Source organism: Anomaloglossus baeobatrachus, chromosome 3 (assembly GCF_048569485.1).
Source record: "Anomaloglossus baeobatrachus isolate aAnoBae1 chromosome 3, aAnoBae1.hap1, whole genome shotgun sequence".
Taxonomy (NCBI): domain Eukaryota; kingdom Metazoa; phylum Chordata; class Amphibia; order Anura; family Aromobatidae; genus Anomaloglossus; species Anomaloglossus baeobatrachus.
In genome coordinates, this window is record NC_134355.1 from 355710191 (window position 1) to 355716517 (window position 6327).

The 6327-nt window shown below is 39.2% G+C and overlaps 1 long non-coding RNA gene across 1 annotated transcript; it reads left to right on the forward strand.

Moving 5' to 3' along the window:
* The first annotated feature begins 71 nt into the window (after positions 1-71).
* LOC142295291 (uncharacterized) lies at positions 72-4507 on the forward strand. Its single transcript, XR_012751409.1, has 4 exons — positions 72-160; positions 2500-2522; positions 3956-4024; positions 4414-4507. It is a non-coding gene; the product is annotated as an uncharacterized LOC142295291 (long non-coding RNA).
* Positions 4508-6327: the final 1820 nt, after the last annotated feature.

The following is a 6327-nucleotide window of genomic DNA, read 5'->3' on the forward strand; positions in this document are numbered from 1 at the left end:
TGGACCAAGATCCTACGGAACCTCCGGCTCCGACAGCGACAATTCTTCTGGACCCCGGCTACCACCTCGTTTTTTATCTCAAAAGAGAGGACGAGGCTACCCACAAGGCGGTCCGCCTACCGGTCCCGGTCCACGTATGAACACGCGCTCCCAGACCCAGGTAAGAAATCAAACCTGGTAGTCAATATCTCCTCATATAACTTATCACCAACTGAACTCAATGTCCTACAAAAAGGCTTATCATTTTGCCCAACTCCTCGTTGGGATACATTCCAACTGGAAAAAGATTTGCAACGTTTTTACCGTAATCTACGACTCAAAACGCATTTTGGTATTTCTAATGTTATGTCTATTTCTCAACTACCTGCCGTATGCAGTACGTCACCTGATTTATCCATATCACACTACGGCCTGAGAAAACCTAGTACGTATAAACCACCTTCTACTTACCATGCTACCGAAACTTACATTGATTTGTTAGACAGAGACATCAGGGACATTATCCGGGCACAACATTCAGGACATTTGCCTATTAGACATAATCTCTCTAACAATGAGAAGCTGGCTATTGATTCACTAAAAAACAATAAAAATATAATTATCAAGCCCGCCGATAAGGGTGGAGCTACAGTTATTTTAGATCGACATGCCTATTTAGCTGAGATTCGCAGACAGCTAAGTGATAGTGACACATACCGATCTATTCCCAATGATCCTACATCCTCTATACGGAACAAAATACAACTTTGCTTAAGTCACTATTTACAATTGAATACCATAGACCAAAAAACCGTGGACTTCTTGACCAATATACATCCTATCACTCCTGTCATCTATGCTTTACCAAAAATACACAAATCTCTATCTTCTCCCCCTGGTCGCCCTATTGTAGCGTCTACTAACTCGATCCTATCCCCCCTGTCCATTAGAAAAAATTTTGACACCACTAACAAGAAAATTACGTTCTTTTATACTTGACACAAGTCATTTCCTCAGAATTATTCATAATTTGAAATCAATTCCTCCCCACAGTCTACTAGTGACTCTTGATGTGCAAAGCCTCTACACATCAATAGAACATTCCAAAGGTATAGAGGCGGTAAAGACTCTGCTTGTGGATTCTGATTTATCTAGTAACTCAGTTTCACTGTGCTTGGATATCCTGCGACTAGTTCTCCATGAAAACTTCTTTTTGTTTGGTGATCAATATTACCTCCAAATACGGGGCACAGCCATGGGCTCTAATATGGCGCCAGCGTATGCCAACTGTTACATGGATCGTTTCGAACATGACCACGTCTACTCTAACATTCTTTTCGACCAATTCGCCACTAATTGGCTAAGATATATAGACGATATTTTTTTCATCTGGCACGGCTCTCCTGAATGCCTTGATCTGTTCGTTACTCAACTTAACTCAGTTAGGGCTGAACTTCAATTCACGGTTCAATCCAGTACCCAGCAAATTTCATTTCTGGATACTCAAATAATAAAGGATGACACAGGACTTCTCATTACAGACTTATATACCAAACCTACTGATACCAACTCATTACTTTTATATTCCAGTTGCCACCCACGAGCCACTAAGGATAGTTTACCTCGCTCTCAGTTTCAAAGAGTGGCTAGGATAGTCTCAGATACCGCCACACTTTCTACTAGACTCGATGATATGTCAAAAAAATTCCAAGATCGGGATTACCCTCCCTCCTTGTTAAGACAAGAGAGACAGAGAACCACACCTACACGTAACTACAATAATACCAATACTGAACGCATACCATTCGTGCATACATATCATCCCATCATGCCTAAAATCTACGCCTGTATTCGTAGACACTGGTCACTACTTTCTACTGCTTACCCCCAGATTGACGCATTTAAAGCACCAGCTCTTATTTGCACTAAGAGATCACGTAATATTAGGGATAATCTCGTTCGAGCCGATATTGGCAGTTTAACCAGACAGCCTATTCAACAATTCTTGAATACACAAAAAACAGGGACTTTTCCCTGCCTTGGCTGTGCAGCCTGTTCTAACGTCATTAAATCCCCGGTGGTCTTACATCCTCAGTCTGGCAAGAGTTTCCCTATAAAAGGTTTTTTCACTTGCGATTCCAATTTCGTAGTTTACTTGATCAAATGCCCCTGTGGTCTTCTTTATGTTGGTGAGACTTCCCAACATGTGAGAGACAGGATAGCCTCACACAAATCCACCATCAGGTGTAAGAAAACCTGGCTTCCCATCCCACACCATTTTTGTTCAGCCCCTCATACGGTTTCTCAGTTACGATTCCAAGTGATCGAACAGGTTCCCAGACCGCGTAGAGGTGGTAATCATATTAGGATTCTCAAAGACCGCGAGTCCTTTTGGATCTTCACTTTACAAACACTACACCCTAAAGGCATGAACCGTGAACTTGATTTAACATTTTGAACCCATGGTAGCATTTTCTTGTTGTCTCTGATTATATTATGACCTTGTTTTCTCTTCCCCAGAACCGCTGACTTGGTATCCTCTGGTAAGTACACCGGCTATTCTCACCCCCTCCTTTTCTACTCTTTACCCCTTCCTTCTTTCCCCCCCCCCACCCCCCTCTCCCCACCACCGTTTTTAGTACTCATGTTTTCTCTTCTCCTTCTCCCCCTGTTTTACTATAAATGATATTTTCTGGTTATTGTTTACATATTCTCTTTCTTTTTGCCAACATAACCATTATTCATAGACACTTTTCCTTCTTTTCCCATTATTCCTAACTCTCCTTGGACATACCTTTTCGTTTCTTAACCTTTATTATTTATTTTATTTTTTCTTATTTATAATTCCTATTGTATTCTATTTTCTTTCTCCACTTATTTTCTATTTTATTTTCATTATTTTTTGTTATTATTATTTTTATTATTTATTTTTTATTTTTTATTTTTAATTTTTATTTTTTATTTTTTATTTTATTTTTTCAATCTCATTTTTTATTCTTCTGTCTTCTTTTTTCATCTCTTTCCTTTTCTTTCCCTATTCATTTTTTATTCTTTATTTTTTATTTTTATTTTTATTTTTATTTTTATTTAAAAAAAATTTTTATTTTATTTTTGTTCTCATTTTATTTCTATTCACTTTCTTTCAGTTTTTTTATTCTTTATTTCCTATCTCCCAATTCTCTTACTGGTCGTTGCCTTTATTACCTTTTCTTTCACTCATAATTATCCCTTTTTTATATTCATCCTATTTATATTATATACATTATCCTACTATACTCATAGCCCCTTCACCTATATGTAGTTCCCTGCACTTCATGATGCCCAGCTCATATACATCAGCTCCACGCTCCTATTTACGCTTATACATTTCTCCTTTTGTTCCCAGTTCTCTTTTCCCTTCACTACGCATGCTCTAGACACTTACGTCTATTACGTAAGACTACCCACGCTTCTTGGCTTCACCCAGCCTCTCTACATGTCAGCGCTTTACACTGTTACACCAGCCGAGCGGTTTCTCTCACTGCGCGTGCGTGATACACGCTACGCAATTTACGTATATTTACGCAACTTTTCGGCCCGGTCTACGTACATTTACTACGCTTGCGCAGATACTGCATATGTATCTCCTACACACTGACAGAATGTCTAACGCTGCTTTACTGCGCATGAGCCATTCACTCCAGGCTCTCACTGCCACGTCCTCATCTATGACGTGACATCACATGTTCTATACCAAGCCCCCACATTCCTGATCTCTGATTGGCTGACATCCTTATCTATCTTAGATATATACTCCCCCTCCTCCATTATGCCTTGGGGCACAAGATTCTAATAGCAACAGCGCTGCTGCGCTTGCATAACAAACTTATATATCCCCAAGGTAACTTCCTTTTCTATTATTTCTATTATTTCCATGGTTACATGCATTGCATTCTGTGTACTATGTCCGTTAGTTACTATGTTCTATTCCCACCAGGCACCTTTTCCATATACTTCTATGCTTCAGTGCACATCATCCCTCACCCTTCAGTCACCTATTATACAGGTACCGTATCTTAGCCGGTGTACTATACAATTGTATACGTTTCTTTTTATTTTTTATTTTTTTTCCTCAATTGTTCTATACCAGCATGTAATAACCCCCCCTTTTTACCAACAGGAATTTTGTCTGTTTTATTAATACTGAGGTTGCTATTTTTTTGTTTACATTGTTTTCTTGCAAAAAAACCTTTTTTGCATACACTATATTTAAAATGCCACCTAGCTACTATAGCCTATACAACAAATTAAACATGACAGTACCTTATGACCAATTGTCTTGATCTGTACATAGTTTGTATATATCCTGTATATATCTCTTTAAAATGTATATATTAGTTATTGTATATAATTTTCGCTGTATTTTGATCATATGTTTTGTATCTCTTTACCTAGCAACTTGACTAAGACCCTGGTGGGTCGAAACGTCGTTGGATGTTGCTTGATCACCTGTTTAAAATAAATGATTTTTCACCTTCTTGCAAATTTACATATTGAGCGCAGTGAATCTATTATTATATGACTTTAGGGCATCGCCCTCTTTTCACGTGCACCGCCATCTTCTTGAAATTGAGTGCAGACCATTGTTATATCATCATACTATTGCCCTTAAACTCAGCATCCAGTTCCAGACTATATTAAAATGTTTTTTCTTTATTTTATCAAAAAGATAAAAAACATCTTACAAAGGTTCCTCCATATTCATAAAAACCTTAACATGGCAGAGTGAACAAGGAACGCGTTTCGGAGCAAAAACTCCTTACTCTGGTTCAGAGTAAGGATTTTTACTCCGAACCGCATTCCTTGTTCACTCTGCCATGTTAAGGTTTTTATGAATATGGAGGAATATTTGTAAGATGTTTTTATCTTTTTGATAAAATAAAGAAAATCCATTTTAATATAGTCTGGAACTGGATGCTGGATTTTTTCTTCTTCTGCTACGTTGTTATCTACAGCTGGGTCTGGCTGCCTTGGATCCTTGCACCTTCCTGGACGATGTGGTTCTCCAAGTGGGTAAGCTGGTTTTTTGCTTTCTTCCTATGCTATTGCCCTTAAACTGCATGACTGGATTAAATATTTTGGATATCCTTTCACAAGCTTCTCACAATAGTTGGTAGGAATTTGGGTCCATTCCTCCTGACAGAACTGGTATAACTGACCCATGTTTGTAGGTAGCCTTTCTCACACCTGCCTTTTCAGCTTTGCCTATAAATTTTCAATATGATTGAGATCAGGGTCTTGTGAGGTCCACTCCAAAACATTGACTTTGTTATCCTTAAGCCACTTTATAACCAGCTTGGCAGTATGCTTCTAGTCATTGTCCATTTTGAAGACCCATTTCCGCCCAAGCTTTAAATTCCTGGCTGATGTCTTGGGACGTCACTTCAGTAGTGTTACATAGTCTTCTTTCTTTTCTTTTTTTCTTTGACTTTCCCATGATGCTACATAAAGAAGAGGTGTGTTTCAGGTGTGCATTAAAATACAACCACAGGTGTGTCTCTAATTAACTCAGATGTTGCCAATAAACCTATCAGACGCTTCCAAAGACATGACATCATCATATGGGCTGTTCCCATATCGTTTAAAGGCATAGTACTCTTAGTGTATGTAAACTTTTAACTTTGCAGAAAGTAATAAAAATGTTTTAAAACTTTCTCTGTCTTATTATTGCATTTGAAACTATAAATAATTTTGGTAATCTTAATTGACATAAAACAGGAAAGGTTTATTCTGATTTCTTCAAACAGTCTCGCACCCCTGCAATCTATTCTAAACTATGCTCCCCTGCTAATCCACCTGTCCCCCCGCTACTCCCCAACCTCTCCTCTCTGCCAATCGTTTCATTGGCTTCCCATTGCCCAACGACTCCAGTTCAAAACCCTAACCATGACCTACAAAGCCATCCACAACCTGTCTCCTCCCTACATCTGTGACCTAGTCTCCTGGTACTTACTACACATAACCTTCGATCCTCACAAGTTCTCTTTTTCTACTGCCCTCTTATCTCCTCTTCCCACGATCGGATCCATGATTTCTCCTGTGCCTCCCACATACTCTGGAATGCTCTGTCTCAACACATCAGACTCTCGCATACCTTGACAAGCTTCAAAAAGAACCTGAAGACCCACCTCTTCCGACAAGCCTACAACCTGCCGTAACCCTCAGTCTGATACAGCACCGCACGACAAGCTCTAACCTCACCTACTGTATCCTCACCTACTGTATCCTCACCCATCTCTTGTAGACTGTGAGCCCTCGCCGGCAGGGACCTCCATCCTCCTGTACCTGTCTGTGCCTTGCATTGTTTAT